General features: G+C 47.0%; 1 protein-coding gene across 4 annotated transcripts in view; it reads right to left on the bottom strand.

The window, feature by feature from the left end:
* CCDC117 (coiled-coil domain containing 117) overlaps positions 1-18,601 on the bottom strand; it is a 519,424-nt gene that overhangs the window by 481,763 nt on the left and 19,060 nt on the right. The window contains exon 2 of one of the 4 annotated variants that reach the window (XM_069619166.1): positions 5,865-5,998. The exons of 2 other annotated variants lie outside the window; for them this stretch is intronic. The gene's annotated coding sequence lies outside the window, so the exon portion shown is untranslated. The remainder of the gene's footprint in view (positions 1-5,864; positions 5,999-18,601) is intronic. One more of the 4 variants, XM_069619167.1, reaches the window with a different exon arrangement.

Here is an 18,601-nt window from a genome sequence, read left to right as displayed (position 1 = left end):
ATGTACTGTGCCAGATCCCCCAGCCCAACCCTAGTAGCCGCCCCTTGCCCACCAGTTTATCTCTGCCCAACCACACCACTTCCATCAGAAAGTATGGGGCTGTATCTTCGCGCAGGAGCCTGGCTTCCGCCGAATCTTCAGTCGATAGCCACCTGGCCACGTACTGCAGCTGCCCCGCCAGGTAATAGAGTTCGAAGTTGGGCAGGCCTATCCCCCCCCTGTCACACGGGTTCTGGAGCTTCCACAGAGCCACCCTATTTCCTAGAGCTGCCCCACACAAAACCCCTACATACGCTGTGAAGTTTCGCAAATAGGCTCCTGGGTATCAGAAACGGGACGTTTATAAAGAAGTGCAAGAGTCTAGGCAGGACCACCATCTTGAGCAAGGCCGCCCTCCCCATCATGGTCAGGGGCAATCTGGACCAGAATACCATACTGTTCTCAATCCCCTCTATCGCTTTTTTGGTGTTGTGCTTGTGTTCTGTCTCGATCTTGTGATAAACGTTTATTCCCAAATACCTAAACGTTACGGGCTGCCATGGTATTGGCAAAACAGGCAGCCTATGCACCGGGACATTCCTATATCTACCCAAAGGGAACAGGCTGGACTTTCCAGGGTTCACCGATATACCGGAGAGGATGGCGTACCGTTCTATCACCTCTAGGACGTACTGTAGATTTTCTTCTGGGTAGCGCAAATAAAGGAGCATATCATCCGCATATCAGATGCTCTCCACTGGCCATGTTTATGCCCACCTCCCCATATTGTTGACGCAGGCATATTGCCAGCAGCTCCAATGCCAGTATATATAGCATAGGTGACCTGGGACATCCCTGTCTGGTCCCCCTGTCCAGTTGCCAAGAATTTGAGATCGTGGACCCTGTCTTGACCCTAGCCATCGGGGTGCTGTAAAAGAACTGTACCCATCTGAGGTATCCGGGTCCCACTCCATACCCCTTCAGGACAGCTTTCAGCCAGGGCCATCGTACTGAGTCGAAGGCCTTGACCGCGTCTAGCGCCACCACTATAGCCAGCTCGCCCGTGTCCTCCTCAGTTTGGTCTATGACATGGTGTAGCCTCCGGTGGTTATCGGTGATGTTCCTACCCGGAACATATCCCGTCTGATCTGGGTGTATTTGGCTGGATTTCTTAATCACCCTCTTCAGTCTATTAGCCAGCACCGCCGTGAGTATTTTGCTGTCCTGGTTGAGCATGGACAACGGCCTGTAGGACCCGCGCTCCGCGGCCGGCTTGCCTGGTTTCAGGAGTGGGATGATTACAGCCTCACGGAGGGACAATGGGAGTTCTCCCTTCTCATAGGCCTCGTTGAAAGTGGCAAGCAGTGGCTGGAGCAACTCTTGCTGGTACGTTTTGTAGAACTCGCTGGGCAGCCCATCCGAACCCGGCGCCTTACAAGTGGGCAAGTTCTGAATCACTACCTCCAGCTCATCCGAGGTGACGGGTGCGTCCAACTCAGAACGTTCTAGATCATCTAAGGTAGGCAGCTCAATGTCCCCCAATGTGTCTAGTATGTCTTGGCCCATATCCTCCCCCGTGTCCTCATACAAGTGTCTGTAAAACTTAAGCAATTCCTCATTTACCTCTTTCTGGGTGTTGCATATGCTACCTCCTTCGCCCTGAATCTCACTAATCACTGAGCAGGGGGTCTCGCTCTTGTACAGCCAAGCCAGCAATCTGCCCAGCTTGTCTCCCCCTGCGTGTATCCTCTCCGTATATTTCCTGTAGCTGAGTCTACACAGTCTATCCCAGAGTGCACTGCAGGACAACTGTAGCTCCTCTACTTTGGTTCCGTTATCCTGAGCGATGCTCACGCAACGCGTGAGCCCCTCTAGCTCCCTTTCCGCCTCCCGGAGTTCCCTTTCAACCTCCCCCTCCCCCTGTAGCCCCTTAACTTGGGAGATAGCTACCCCACGCACCACCACCTTAAACGCTTGCCACAATGTGCCCACAGAGCCTACGCTTCCCGTGTTTGTATCAAAATATTCTTCAATGGCGTCCCTCAGGCCCTCCCGAAACCCCTCATCCTGCAGAGCCTCGGTCCTAAGTCTCCATGTAGGGATCTGCAGTCGTGGGGGCTGGTGTCTCCAGTCTACCACCAAGGGCGAGTGGTCCGACAGCACTCGGGCTTTGTATTCTGCTCCTTCTATTTCTCTCACTATCCCGGCTGTTACAAACATGTAATCTAACCTTGTGTGCAAATCATGAGGCGCTGTGTAGTGCGAGTACTGTCTATCCGTGGGATGCAGCCTTCTCCACGCATCCTCTAGGCCTAGGTCTTTCAGTAGGGTACTCAGCGCTTTAGCCGCCGGTGTCGTTTTTCCTGCTCTGTCCTTGGACCTATCCATACTGGGGTCCACGGTACAGTTAAAGTCCCCCCCCCCCCACACTACCGTACCCCCCGCCAAGGGGCCAAGTTTACCGTAGAGGGTCCTAAAGTAGGCCGCTGTATCGTTATTGGGGGCGTACAAATTTATGATGTGTACTTCTCTGTTTTCCAAGAGACCTCTTACCACCACCATTCTACCCACCGGGTCCACCGTGGAATCAAGCACTCGAAACGGCACGTGGGGCGCCACCCAAGTGACAACCCCTCTGGCATACGCAGAGTACGCCGCCCCCACAACGGTGCCCTTCCATTTCCTCCCGACCACCTCCAGCCTTTCCCTAGTGAGGTGGGTCTCTTGCAGCAGGGCTATGTCTACGCGCATCCTCTTTAAATACATCATCACTTTGTTACGTTTAAGGTAGCTGTTGAGGCCCCGTACATTCCAGGTCACAATTCTGAGATTACCCGATGCCATCTAGGCGGTCTATCTCCGTCCCATCCCTCCCCATAATGGTCCCCATGTAGGGTCGCTTCCTGGCTCTTTCCCATCTGTTAACGAACCGTGCCCCCCTCCCCCTTCCCCAACCTCACAGCACTGCACACAACCCCCCCCCCCCCCCCACCAACCCCCAACAATATCCCAGCTCCATCCCTGGATCTCAGGCCTACCCACGTCTGGACCCATCTCGTGACCAAGAACAAGGACCCCGCGGGGAGTCACCAATCTAACAGTGACCTAACTAAGTGTACTACTATCGGGTGCAGAGGTTGCTCCCCAGGAGCTCCCAATCATCTGTTTAAGAGAAGTGAATTTAACGGGACCCGCCAGCAGATGCCGTGACTTCCCCCACACAAGCACAATATCAAACTATATTCTAGTTCCAATGTCATAGCTATGGCCTCACGGGTGCCTCTGCAGCGTGCTACTTATCTCCATCCGCTTCTGTCTGGGCATCCGATTCCTGTGGTCGACCCTGCATATCCAGCCATTCCATCGTGTCGCTCGGCGTCTCAAAGAAGAGGGATCTGTTCTTATGAATCACCTTTAACCTAGAGGGGTAAAGCAACATGTAGCAGTGGCCTGCCTCTCTGAGCCTCCTCTTCACCGTTCCAAAGTTCATTCGACTCTGTTGTCCAAGCAGCGTGTAATCCAGATACGCTGTTATATTCGCTGACCCCCTTTCTATCGTGCCCCCTTTCCGGGAAAATTCGAGAATCTTCTCGCGGTCACGATAGTTCAAGATCTTTGCAATCAGCGGCTGGGGGGCTCCTGGGGCCGGTCTCCTGGTCAGGGCCCTGTGCGCCCTTTCGACCGCGAACCCCTGGGTCAGCTCTCCGCCTTTAATCTCACGTAAAAGCTTGGTTTCAACGAAATCCGTGGGGTTCGATCCTTCCATTCCCTCTGGTACCCCCCACTATGCGAATGTTATTGCGCCTGGCGCGCCCCTCCGCCTGCTCTGCTCTGTCCTCCAGATTGCCCACTTGTTGCACGAGGGCATGAAGTTCCTTGGCGTGTGTATTGCACGCCTCCACGGTCGAGGCCAACTCCTTCTCCAGTTCCCCAGTGCGCTCCGCGATCGTTCGCACATCCTGGCAACAGGTTCACTTCTTCTCGGACCGCTCCTATCTTGAGGTTTAGGCCTTCTTGCAACTCTTTCATGGCCAGGCCCAGCTTCGTCTCCCAGGCCACCTTCAAGTCGGCAATTGCTGCCAGCACCTCCTGGATAGTACCCGGTGGGTCCGTCGCTGCCGCAGGGGGTTTCTTTGCTCTTGCCCCCTTCCGCGCCCAAGGGCGACCAAGCATAGGCCTCCATCGTAGGCTGTTTGATCCAGGGTCGCACCGCCTTGGAAGACATCTTGTTGCGTCGATTGGGCCCACGGGCCCCACTGTATCCTCGCGGGGTTCGCTCGCCGGCCCCTTCACAGCGAGGTTTCGCTGAACTTGGATTCACTCTGCTAGCTCACCACGACCCATGGCCTCTGCAGTGGGGGCTCGCCCTTATGTTCTTGCCTTCAGCCCGAGGCGCATGCGACCTGTCTATCTGGTTGGGCTCGCCCACGTTCCGACCAACCTCTTCTTCCTCAGTTCATCGGACCTTTTATGGCCCTTTGTCCACAGGCGGCCATCTTGGGTGCTCCTCTTCCTTTGCACAATCGCCACTTTCTTCGGGGTCTGGTTCCGTGAATATGCAGTCTCGTCGTTGGGGAGGGCACGCACCGTGTGCCCCCCCACTTTCGTACGCCTTTAGATGCACCGTGGGCACGAAAGTCCGCCAACAACCATCACTTTTTCCCAGGATCAGGATCGGATCATCGGGAGCTCCTCCAAGGAACGTCCTCTCACGTAGCCATCAAGCCATGCCCCGTAGGGTAATAGTTGATCGTTCGTACTGGTTTGCAGTTACTAGGCGGATAGTTCTAGCGGGGCTTCCTTAGCCTGGAGTGCCTCGAACGTGTTTGTGCGGTCAGTAGGCTAGAATGGGGAGAGCCGTGGGCAGCTGTATTCTGAGCGCAAGGTTTGGAAAGTTACTGAGTTACCTTGGTGGTGAAGCGGTGCTGGGCCAGGGGGACTGGCAGACGGCAGCCTCGGCAGAAACAGGCTGCAAACAGGCGTTGGCCTTATTTAGGCGGGCCTTAATGAGGGAGGGCCGGCTCTCGCCATCCGGCGATGACGAGTTGTGGAAGTAGGCAAGCAAGGCCAATCATGGGCAGTGCTGGTAGAAGGAGGTTGCTAGGCAACCACAACAACAATGCGGGCGGCCATTTCGAACAGCTGTGGCTGACTGGGACTCGTGCGTGGTAATGGCAGAGCACTCACCACAAGAGTCTGGCCTCACGGGCAGTTGGAACTTTATTGTCGATGGTGTCCTGTTGCTGGGTTATGGTGCTGCTGGCGTCGGTGTGGCAGCAGTGCGAGAGGGATCACACAAGGATCCGATGTAGGCAGCGATCGGAGCTGCTGGATGGTGGGGGCTCCTGCCCTCCACACGCGGCGTCGGGGAGACTTACTTCAGCAGCACGGAAAAGCTCTTCACTTTTGCTACAAAATGTCAAAAATAACTGCTTGAAAAGAAAATCATAGCTCTCTGTGCACATGTCAATTTCATGGAATCTTGTACAGACTATTGTGTAAAAGAAGCTGGCTACAGCTACAAAACAATATTGGAAAGTCAGATGAAAAAAACAAATTTGAAAGGAAAATGCTAGCAGCTGTCACCACGTGTCAAAATGGGCTTTTGCAAACCAAAGAAGAAAATGCCCGTTTCAAAAGTACTAAGTTGACCAGAGACTTCACCTAGCGATGTAAAAGGGGATTGTGCTGTGGAATACATGTAGGAGAGATTGTTTTATTCAGCAGGTTTTCTTCTAATTCAGAGCAAAAATAAATAAAATAAAATTAAACTGCATTGGCAACTGGGGAGAAATCAGCTCAAAACAGGTTTCTGCTTGGGGGATGCTAGCAACAGAAGGCCATGCACAGTAGATCCTAACACACAAGTAAGTGATAATTGCTACCTTTACAGACTTTGGTCTGTGCTCCAGTCTCTTACAATGGAACTTCTGTGACACCAACCAGTGAAGTCATAAACCTTCAATCAAACTGGGAAACCCCTCCTCCACAATGGGCTGAACTGACAGTTGGGGAGTAGCTGGAGAGAAATAAATGGTTCCAGTGAAGGACAAAGGATGCCAATTTGTTTCAAAGACTATGTTATTAATAAAACGTGTAAGACTAATATTTGTAGCAGGACTTTGCAAAAAAGCTGTACAGTTTAAATATGATTTTCATGGCTTTCAAATAAGATATCTTGGCTGTCAATAGCATGCACGGGACACGAACGCCAGAAGAATGTGAATCATGGGGAAAGGACATATGATGGAACGTTAAACAGAAATAGGCCCCATGATAGTATGTACACACACCTCGTTATAGAATTTTAGGCTGAATGTTTCACATTAAAAATTACCAAAGATTATTAGAAGGCGAAACAATGTTTTACAGACTGCAGAGTTTGACTAGCATGTTCTGCATAAAATATGTAACCTGCTTATAAAATATGTTAAGATACCCCGACTATAAAAATGTGCCATTTATGGCAAAACTGGATTTTGGCAAAAATGGCTGTGGGATGACTTTTTACCTCATAAAATGCAACCTCAGAAACTGGGACTCCTCCTCGAGGAGGCGATTAACTTAGGCTAACCTATCCGAGTCTTGGAGGTAGGCCTAGCTCAGTTCTGCCCACCAATAATTGTGTGATGTCACCATGCTCTATATAAAGAGTGGGTGACAGAACGCTGGACACTTTTTTCCCCTGAATTTCCTGCTCCTGCGTTCCTTATTTTCCACATTCATATTGCCAGATTCCAGATCCCCCTGCCAAAAGCCTTGCTGACCATCCCAGCAAGGCCTCAATCCAGTGACCCTAGATCTAAAAATGCCAAAAACCAAAGGGAAAGCTGTGGTGTTCTTTTGGGAAGCATCCTGAAACCAGACCGGCTGTTTGCCCACTAACTGCCTGCCCTGCTTACCCGCTCCATCCCACCGAGGCATTGCTGTGCTGTGACCAGACCTGTGTCCAGCTGTCTTTTTGCCAGGAGAGTCCGCCGTCTGGTGACCGAGTCCTGGAGTCCAGAACCCGGTTGACTGCCTAATCCCAAATTTAAGAGTGGACTGCGAGTATCCACATCCAATCACACATAGTCTACTACCCCTTCTTGATTTTTGTCTTTGTTCCACTCTCTAAGCAACCCTATCCATATCCTGATAACTTGTCCCACTGCCAGAATTCTCTGTGCATCTTGTCATTGATCTCCAAGCGTTAGCGCCACTTTTCTCTTCATTTCTGTCTTGCATAGATCATAAGTCATTAGCGATATTTTGATTAAATAAATTACTTTTCCATAAAGAAAAGGGGTAGACTGCGTGAAGGGTTACAACTGCAGCGTAACTTTGATATTCATGGGTGGCGTTCCTCTTTTCTTAGCCATTACATCTAGTTTAATTAAAATTTGCCTTTCATTTTCTCAACCTCTCTCTACCTTCCAAATCACTCAATACACCAGCAAGAGACTCCTTTTACCCCTATATTGTCCCTGTGATATACATCTATCCCCCAGCCCAAAAACCCCATTTGAATTCAGTGTTTTTCACCCGTTTTTGTTTTTCAAAACCTTTTTTGCATTTAAAACTGCTTGCGTGTAAAAATGCAACTTTCCGACGTATGATTTGACTGCACTGGGTTTTCAATTTCAAATCTGTTGTGTGAACTGTATGCTTTTGTGATACCTAACCCTATGGTTGCTAGTGATATAACAGCCCTGATACTATGATAAAACATATGCATAGCATTATTTCAAAACACATATAATTATCAAAATCCAAGTGTCATTTTAGGGCTTTGCAAGGGGTTTAAAATCTCCCCGACTACCTGCTGCTTTTTTCTATCTACTCAGAATTCGATTATTTGTGGGTTGAGGTAACATTGCAGTTGGAAACCTTAACTCGGGCGCTATCTATTCTAATACAAATAGTGCTCCTATTCATTGGTGCTTTGGATATGTTCTACTAGAAGGTTAACCAAGTGCATTGCTTTCATTTCTATTGTAATTGTCACCCCCATTGGTGATTGCTGGCCCAAAATTAAAAATGTGAGATTTTTGAGACTTGCAAAAATAAATAAATATTGTATTTTCACCAACCGGCCTGGTTCATGGTCCATTGTGACCCGGGGTATTTGTAAAAAGGGGGTGTGAGACGGGTCGGGCACCGGCTCAATTTGAATTGAAAAGAAAGAAAAAGCATTCCTATTGAGCACCACATCACAGGATAAGACCAGGTGTCCTGGTCAGGTGTGTGACACCCGATTGGTATCCTTAACACACATCCAGGTCTGGCGTAGCAGAACAGCCAGGCCCCAGCAACAACTACCAGGACACGTCACATCCTCACCTGTGCCCAGTTTTCTTCTCTACTATCTGCACTATCACTATATGGAAAATATACCAGTTAGCTTTCGATGCTTCTCTGTGCTGCAACAGAATGTACCCATGTAACCAGAAGGCCTATTTGTAACCCAGCTCCTTCTGTTATTGCAATAATCCTGTAACGTGGAAAGTACCAATTGTAGTTATGCCATTGCCAGAACGTATATAAGATGCACCCTAGAGCCAACACCCCAGAGCTCCTTCTGACAACTGCTGTAAATTGCCCGAATACGCTGATCCGCATCTCAGCTGACTATTCAGTGCATTTCTGTCCATTTTCAGTGTAATAAGAAACTGGTTTCATTCATCAGTTTGGCTTCTTGTCGATTATTGCTGCGGGTTTCTACCCAGAGGCAGTTTCTCACCTCTTCACTTCATCCCAGTTTTCCAGCAAGCAGGTTCCAGTTTAAGAGCTCAGTACCAAATATAGATTTAAGAAGAAGCTGGAGCCCAGAAGAGAAAACCAAAGAATTAGCCTCAGAAGATATTTCAACATCAACTGAAGACAGTAAGAGAAGAGAAAGCAAGCTTTTGAAGTCAGAAAATGTATATAGTTTCCTATTCTTAAAGCAGTAAATATTGTTTCTGGCCACTGGGATGTTTTCCCTGCTGGAGACAATGTGTGAGCAATTGTCACACCTGAAAAGCATTTAACAGCCCTGTGCGAACAAGAGCAAGTGCAAGGAAGTGCAGTAGGCAGTCTACTGCCTACTGCTAAAAGCTGCAAGCTACACAGGTGTGCTTTGATCGCAGGCATCTGCAATACCCGAAGTAAGCTCTATCATTCCTGCTAATCATCTGAAGTGTTTTCAATAAATGTTGGTCTCAAATCCTGCGCTAGCACTCACAAATGTCTATGTGGGTTGTGTGGCTAATATGTTTAAGAAAAACCTAATGGCAGTATGCTTGCTACTTTCAAATGTATTGTACATTTACAAGTTTACCATGTAGGTTGCCAAATATCTTAGGGTTGTCGAATATACCTCATTCAGAAATGGGCTATATCAAAGTTTCCAAAATGTCCTTATGGTTGTCTGAATTTACTTAATTCAAAGTTTCTTTTCTCCAATTTTCCCCATCAGGGTTATCCTTCCCCAAAAGATTCAAAAATTGTCCAAAAAATAATTGTCCATGGTAACAATAGGTTTATCGAGTTTTCTTGATTTAGTGGCATCTTGTCCTCCTTTGGTCTTCTTTAATGGTAACCTCTTGTCCTCTACACGTTCACCACTCCTATTGAGTGGCTCATCAGGAGGGATTGTGTTACATAAAGTTGTGGTGATCTACATTTTCATTGCATCTGTTAAAAAAGTATACATTATACATGTGTTAGACTCATAAAGGGGAATAAATGTAATCAATGTTTTCATATTAATTATAATGAAAAAAAGGGAGAAGAATAATATGTTACGTTCGCCAAACTCACCCACAGGAGTTCTTGAACAGATAGGTGTCGATAGTGGTTAGGATTCTCCTTGTACGGTAGTGTGTCCTATATTTACATACAGATAGTAATGAGCATTCAAATCGAAGTATGGAGTTCCAGGTTTCCCTCTCGAGATTCATGAAGGTCCAAAATACAAGAAAATGGTATCTCAAATTATCATACTCAAGTAGTGGCTTAGAGATAAGGATTACATTTCTCCAGCGCGCTTCATAAAAATGACGCCTACCCTGGCGGATGCAGCGTTCTAAAATGGCCGGCAGATATGTATTGCTACATCTTGACGTCATTGCACATACGCCGCATGCGCGAGGATGTCACTCGGAGTGCGCGGTTGTCGGCCATTATGGAATGGTGCCAATTCCAGGGGAAATGTTGCAGGGAAATATTGAAAGTAAAGTTGTGGGTGTGTGTCCGGAATGGCAATATTCTAGGAAATAATTGAATAACAGCTCTGATTGGTATCAAATGGCACAGCGACATTTTCGGAGGCACTGATGCACTAGTGGTGTACGGTTGACGGCCATTGTGGAATGGTGCCAATTCGAACGGGAAGATAGCAGAGAGAAGTTGAAGCTAATGTTATAGGGGTTGAGTTTAAGGGATCCGAACACTTGTGGGTCTGGAATGGCATCCTTCTAGGAAGATATATAGCACTACTCTGGATGGTATCAAATGGCACAATGACAATTCCAGGTGCCGAAAAGAAGAAAAAAAAATGTTGTGGCAAGAATGTTCATAGAGAATAAGGTCAGTTGCTATATTGCTGTAGTGAGAAACAAATGAGTGTTCGGGCAGTTATAGAAAATTGTATAGCTCATTGTCCCGATTCTGGCTAGAAACACTTGTCCATAGAATGCATCTATTGTGCTTCTCTTTGGAGTAGGAGTTGTTCTTCAGTACCTCCTCTTGGTGGATTATTTTTCCCAGCACATTTTAGAGGTTCTGTGTTCTGCTACAAAACGTGCTGCTGTCTTTGTTTCTGACACTTCTGAGATGTTCCATTATTCATTTTGCAAATGGTGCTGCCTATGTTTTACATAAACATTGGATGCCATATAGAACATAGCTTGGATTGCAGTTGAACTGTTGGATGATTCTTTTGGTGCCATTAGGTAGATTTACGCTTCTTACTCCATCATAATCGGGCAAATCTTAGTGTCCACATTTGTGGTTATCTGTTGCCTCAGGCATATTCCATGTTTGTTCCACAGATTTAGGTTTCACTTCTCGTCTCATATAGCTTGGGCTCACCTTTAATCATTTTTTTCTTTCAAAAGGTAATAGATGGTTTGGGGTCTATGTAATCTTTAAGATGGTCATCCAATTGTAAGATGTTGCAGTGTTTAAGTAGTATTTTTCTAATGGTTGAAGCACTGGAGCTAGAAGTGGTGATGAATCTAACAGCTTTTGGGTGGGTTTTAGTGTCTTTACTCTTAAGGAGTTCAGATCTTTCCTTAAGGTTAGCTCTTGCTTCAGCTTTGTTTAGGAGTTTGTTGTTTTATCCTCTTTCTTTGAACTCTGTTCGTCTGTTGAGATTATGTTGTTCGAATTGCAACATTTCACTGCAGTTCCTCTCGATTCTGAGTAGTTCTCTATAGGGTATATTGTGTATTATATGTTTGGGATGATTTCTTAGGGCATACAGAGTGCCGTTTCCTACTGTCCGTTTCTTATGCTGGGTAGTATGGTACTGTTATGAACATCCAAGAAGCAGATACTCTCCATGCTCTCATTCACAGTCCGTGAGATGTTGTAATCATCGGTATTTAGTTAGTTGACATAGTGGAGAAGGGATTCTCGGTCACCATCCCAAATGATTATAATGTCATCAATATAGCGGCCACAGATTACTTGGTTGCCGTCATTGAAAGATGAGTGTGTCCAGACATGCTCAATTTCAAAGTGGCACATAAATTGGCTGGCATAAGAAGGAGCATATATCGCCTCCATGGCTGTCCCTTGCATTTGTTGACATATTTGATCATTGAAACAGAATGACATGCATTACTCACCGTGATAGCATTTCTGATGATTGTATCTGCTTAGAATCACATGTTTTGCATATTGTCCAACATGTAGTGGAAATCGCAGAGTAATGCATCTTTCTTTCAAAGATCGAAAGGGGACGGCAAAATGGGCTTGACTTTAATATTATCCCTAACGTGACGTATAGTGAGTGTACCCAAAATCCCTCATGCATTGAGGTCGCTCTGGTTGTGTTTTTTCTGCCGTGAGGGAACCTTATAGTCAGCGTGAGCGAGTACAGAAGAGAGAAGGTGTAAAAGGTGTATGTTCCTTCTACTCCACGAGGAGAGGAAGGGTGGGCGCACGTGAATCTAAGCAGATACATATCATCAGAAATGCTATTACGGTGAGTAATGCAGGTCTTCTGCTGCTTGTGAATCTGCTTAGAATCACACGCTGTGCATAGACTAGCGAGCAGTACACAGAAATGGTGGTGGGATGTGTGAAGGAACAGTAGCTTTAAGGCTTTGGACCTTTAGATGATTCAAGCCAGTCCTGAATCTAACAGGTGAGTTAGGTAAAGGAAGATATCTTTAGGTGAGCATTCAATAAGATTGATGCCCTTGCCATTACACCAGATAAAGCGCCTCCATTTGTTGGAGTAGCGATACCTGGTGTTTCCGTGCTTCTCCGAGTATATCCATGCATCTTTGAGGGAGCTGGAGGTGCCCGAACTCTATGAACTCAGGAGCGGGCCTGCTAAATTGAAAGTCTGAGGGCATGGATGTGTAGTGTTTCCCCCTGGTCTTGAGACAGCATGTTGTACGGGCACAGCAGCTTCCTGGGAAGGGAGACTGACATTGCCATGATAGGCAGAACCAAGGCTGGCGGGCCCACATAGGGGCTTCCAGAATCATTGTGACTGGCTCTTGGTGCATCTTGTGCACTATTTTGTTGAGCAGGGGAATCGAGGGTGCAGGGGGGGGGTAGCATAGACACATTTCCCAGACCATGGTATCCAAAGACTGTTCTCCTTGGAGCGGTTCTGAGAAGGGTACCTGTAGGTGTAATCTGGGCATTGGCCAGTCTCCAGAGTGGCGTATAAGTCGATCTCTGGGAAGACCCATTCTGCGAAGACGTTGAGTACAATGTCCACCTGTAGCCGCCACTCGTGCTCTATGGGTGGGGGGTGTCTCTGCCGAGCACGTCCACCAGAAGATTGATTTCTCCTGCGACATGCTCTGAAAGGAGGAATATTTTGTGTTTGAGAGCCCACTTCCATATGTTCTGGGACAATTTGGACAGCCCTAGATATAATCATTTTATTTTGTCCAAAGTATGAAACTGATCTTGATTTGAGGAGATAATTGGTGATTTCTAATCACTTCTGATATGTGCTGCAGGTGTATAGCAACGTAACATTTGGTATAACAAATCTGTACGTGTTGAGCCAAGTGATCGAGTCCAATTGTTGGGAGTACATGAGTGGTATCTTTAAGGTAGGAAGCCAAACCTGAGGCGAATGGTTGTACGTGGGTGTCAATAGGTGGATATTTTCTCAGTTAATGGATTATAGGAATTTGACATGCGTGGGTGTTGGGTATTCATGTAGTTGTGCTCATCTTTGGTTAATAGATCTATGTTGCACCAATTCTTGCTCATGGATCTCCATAGTTTTAATTCTGGAAGCGGGATGGGGGAGGGGGGTGGAGTAATTTTGTGTAACAATATTTGTCATTAGGTTGATGCTGTGCTTCTTTGATGTAGTCCGTTCTATCCACGATTACAATTTTGCCTCAGGTATCAGCTGTTTTCACAATGTAGTTCTCATCCTTTTCCAAGTTTAGCTCCATATTTTCCTTCTATGTGAGATTGTGGTTCATTTTTGGTTTGTCATTGGAAAGATACATTATTCTCAGATGCTCTATGACCGCTCTGTTGAAGAGGTCTATAGCACTGTCTATTGCTAGTGTCGGAACAAATGTGGACCGTGATTTTAAGACTGTTTCTTCTAAGCTTAATATATTTTTTTCTCTCGCAAAGCTTTCTAAAAATTGTGATCCTCTTCTACTCCTTCAAGTTTTAGTAGAAGTACTGTGTTTTCTGAGAGATCCACTGTCAATTCTGATGGAATCGGTGGTGGTCCCTCCTTTATATTTCTTTTAGGGATTGCCTCAAAGTATTTTTTGAATTTTAATTGTCTGCAAAAATGTGTATATGTCCACGTGGGTTTCAAAATGGTCATATTTGTTACTGGGACTGATGGAAAGTTCTTTATTGAGGGCTGACTTGAGATCATCATTTACTGTTAGATTGGATAGATTCATAACCAAATGTATTTGTTTCATCCCACTGGGATCTTGTTGACATTCCTAGCCTTCCTAGGTTTCGATTTCTTAATGCCTTCTCTTTTTTCGCTCGTGTTGTTCAAGGTATTTGGATCTGTGGTAGTGTGTCTCCCTGGGTTGTGGTTGTCTATTTGTTGATGTGTAATGTTGGTACTCCGTTTGTATCTCTTGAGTTCCTCAAAAGAAGCCCCGACTGTTTCTGTTTGGTTTGTGATCACTAGAGATTCTTGATCCGTGTCGCTACTACTAGCAGATTCAATTTCAGAGGAAGACGGTGCTGAGACTGCAGGTAGTTGCGCCGTAGGTGCTTGTATTGCTCAAGGGTTCATGGTCATGTTTTTTTATGAAAAGTGTAGGTCTGTTTTTTCTTGTAGTCATTCTAATCTGTAATACATTTTTTTGTTTCTTGTACATTAATTCTCATGTAAATATCTGCAAATAGTCGTCTAGAATCTGATCTTTCTTAAAAGTCAGCTCCGGTAGACAGATTCTCTATCTGTTGAATTTCTATGATGCCTATCAAAGTGCGTTTGTGTACTTTAGCCAACTGATCTATTACTCTGATCATCATTTCTTTAGATGTATTGGTCAACATTTGTTCCCAGTCATTTAATGCCGAAATGTCTTCTTCAAAACATAGAAAAAATGCATATTCTTAAACCTCTAGGCATGCAACCCACTTCCTTGTTTGTCTTTAATGTTTTGATTTCCCACATTTTAGAGTTCTTTTCTAGATAGCGTTTCTAATTCTATGAATAATTTTCTGAGTAATACTGGTAATTGACTAGTGGGAATTGGATTGTTCTGTGTTGCAGGTCTCAAAAAGAACACCTGCTTCCACATCCCTAGATGGAAAACTGGTCGCCATCTTGTGTGGCTTGAAATTGTGGGGTTTTCTGTAGTGGTTCTGCCTATGTTTGTTAGGCTACTGAAGGTTTAACAAAGGATTGCTGACTTAAGGCAAATATATGGTGAACCATACAATTGCCTTATTTACTGAGTTGATGAAATCAAATTTAATCTGAAGTATTGTCTGTGAAAAAGATGTTGTCGCGTTAGAACTGTAGGAGCACAGGGAAGGGTGATGCTAGGAGTATACAGAGCACACCCAAAAATGTGATTGATGCATTCAATTTAGAGGTTCCCTTAAAGAAGGTGGCAAAAGCCAATGCTCGAGTTAAAATAACTGCCTACTTATCAGCCCAACAAGCTGTAATTGAAGATTAAAAATAGTGAAGCTTTATGAGTTGTTGCAGGAACACATTCATCAGAAGAAGCAATCTGTGGTAGGTCAGAAGGAGACCGACAAATGGATGTCATGTTCAACAGGATTCATTAAATCAAGAAAAGGCCCAACTTTCCTTAACCTAATGGGTCCCCTACCGAACAACTAAACTAGGGTGCTCGCCGTCAGTAGTGAAGTGTGTAAATACAAGTCTGTCCTCTGTCCCCAAAAGAACATACTAGGAATTCATGGGCGCAAGTATAATTATTAGCTTGCCAGTAGGACTTAAGAGCAGTATTGCCATAGTAAAATGGCTGCCAAGTTTACTGGTAGAACCATAGAGAGCGCAAAGATGTTATGAGCTTTCGTTACAGCTAAGATTGGAACCATTAGAGTATGAGCGTGCCAAGTGGTTTTACGGCAGCCAACTCCACCTTGAGAGGCAAGAACGCAACAAGCAGAGCAAGAGAGCAAGAGGAATACACAGCATGTCAGTGTTAGCAAAGAACAACAAAATAGGGGGTTCTGGGCATATGATCCCACTTCGGGACAATAACCATGCTGTTCATTTCTTCAGGAAGCAGTCTGTGTGTCATAAGAGAAATACCGAAACCCAAAAGAGTGAATCAGCTCGACAAGTGGTTGAATATATACACTGAAATGAAGGGAGAGAGCACAACCAGGTGAGGGGTTTAGCCAGCGAAACCAACCGAGGAAGAGAAAGGGCTAGGGAACAACCAGTTAGAAAAGACCCATGCAGGACGCTGTATACATACGAGGGCCCAAGAACGGTTATCCAGGGATAGCGTGTAAAATGCAGAGCTAAAGAAGGCAATAAAAACGTTATGGAGGCCATGGATCGGGGAACCAACACAAGGGGGCAGGGCTAGACCTACAAAAACAGACCCAATGAGCATGCTTACCGGGTTACATTTACGTGACACGCAGATAAATGGTGACGGAACAGACACTAAATTTTACATTTTCACTTCCTTTAGGAGTCGGACTGCAAGACGGAAGATCAGGAGTTTCACTGGGCATATTAAGAGTGCAGCGAGGTAGGCGCCGCCCAAGACAGAAACTGTATTCAAGCAATGGCACCACAACTTAACATAATCACATGGAACGTCAGGGGGATGGGATCCTTTGTAAGGAGGAACCGCGTCCACTCCTACCTGAGGCGCAAGAAGGTATCGATTGCACTGCTCCAGGAGACACACCTCCTGGCGGAAGCCACACACAAACTAGCAGACTACTGGGGAGGGCAGGGCAGCGGCGCATCTTACTCCAAATAAGCACGGGGTGTATACACATGGATAAGCCCAGACACACCATTCCACCAAATGGGAACAGAAGCAGATAAGGACGGAAGATATGTAGTGGTGTGGGGCACGTTGGAGAACACACGGATATGTATAGTAAACTCGTACTTCCCTCAACACGGGGTCCCTTCCCACCTGAAACAACTATGCACTAGAATAGTGCACCACAGAGAGGACACCTTCCTGTGGGGAGGCGACTTCAACTGTGTCATGAATGAAGAGATGGACAGGTCCAGGACGCCACAAACCACCAACAACTCTGTCTCAAGGGCACTTTGCAACGCAATGGAAAACCTGGACCTGGTCGACATTTGGAGGGACCTTCATCCAGCCGATAGGTCCTATTCATTCTTCTCATCCCCGCATGGCCTTCACCCCAGGATAGATTACTTCTTCATCAACGGCGAACTTATCCCACAGGTGCACTCCGCGGATTACCGATCTCGGACCACTCTCCCCTGCTCATGCAACTATGTCTGAAGGGCCCCAGGGCCCCAGGACCCCCCATCCAGATGTGGCGTATGCCCGCGGAGACCCTGATGGATCCCTCTTTCAAGGGCACCCTAGGAGAAAAGCTGGAAGAATACGTAAGAATCAACACGGGGTCGGTCGAGAAATGGAGCACGCTCTGGGAGGCAACGAAGGTAGTAACCAGAGGCGAGATGATAGCAGGAGCAGGCGGAATCAGGAAGCAACTGAAAAGGGAACTTGAAGCCAAGGAAGAGGAGATCAGGCGACTGGAAGACAGCCCGGCCCCACCCAGTGAGAGGGAACCCAAGCTAGCAGAAATCAGGGACGAATGCCGACTTGCCTGGGACAGGCTGTCCAAATTCGACTTCTCCACACGCACCGCCAAGGCACACAAGGAGGCGGACAAACCGGGCAGGATACTGGCCTAGCTGTGCAGGAAAGAGCAACCAAGACAAGCCCCCAAGGAAATCAAGGACGAACACGGAGTGACCCAGAGGACACAACAGGCAATCAACGATGTCTTCTCAAACTTCTATGCCAAGCTCTATGCGCATGATGAGCTGGTCCCAATAGAAGACATCCGAGGCACCCTGGACGAAGTGGGTCTCCCCAAACTGAGCTCGGAGCAGCGAGAGATGCTGGGAGAAGCCATCACGAAGGAGGACATCTCGGAGGCAATTAGGTCCCTCTCTACATGCAAGACTCCCGGAACGGACGGCCTCACACGAGAATTTTATAAAGCCTACGAGGAGATCTTAGCCCCGGTGTTACACGGAGTATATGCAGAGGCATATGAGACCGGCATACTACCTGGCAGCATGAGAGAGACACTCATAATACCAATGCTTAAACCTGGCAAGCCCACTGATGAGTGTGACTCATACCACCCCCTGGCAATGCTGAACTACGACAGCAAAATCCTTACAACCATACTGGCTAAGAGGCTGTCCAGGGTGATCGGGTCTATAATACACGAGGACCAGAACGGCTTCGTCCCGGGGCGCAACACCACAGCCAACCTGAGGAGGCTCCAGCACGTCATAGCACAATCCGCAGGGAGCAATGAAGACATGGCTGTGCTCTCACTGGACGCCATAAAGGCGTTCGACTCAATATTCTGGGAATGGTTGATCGAGACCCTGAGGGAGTTCAGACTAGGCGAGTGCTTTATACGATGGATCAAGGTGCTCTACAGCACCCCAGTGGCGAGGGTAAAGACAGGGGGCGTGGTGTCTGGATCCTGGGACATCCAAAGGGGAACAAGGCAGGGATGCCCATTGTCACCAATGCTGTACGTCCTCGGCCTGGAACCAGTAGCGATCTACTTCAGGAAGCAGCTCTTCGACGCAGGGATCACAACGGGCGAGACTGATAACATCATCTCGCTGTATGCAGACGATGTCCTCCTCTACCTGCGCAACCCCCGAATGAATGCACCGACAGCGCTGGACATCCCCGACAACTTCGTGACATACTCCGGGATAGGT

This window comes from Ambystoma mexicanum, chromosome 10 (genome assembly GCF_040938575.1).
Source record: "Ambystoma mexicanum isolate Mex_15411 chromosome 10, UKY_AmexF1_1, whole genome shotgun sequence".
NCBI lineage: Eukaryota > Metazoa > Chordata > Amphibia > Caudata > Ambystomatidae > Ambystoma > Ambystoma mexicanum.
This window is presented reverse-complemented; position numbering and strand designations above follow the sequence as displayed.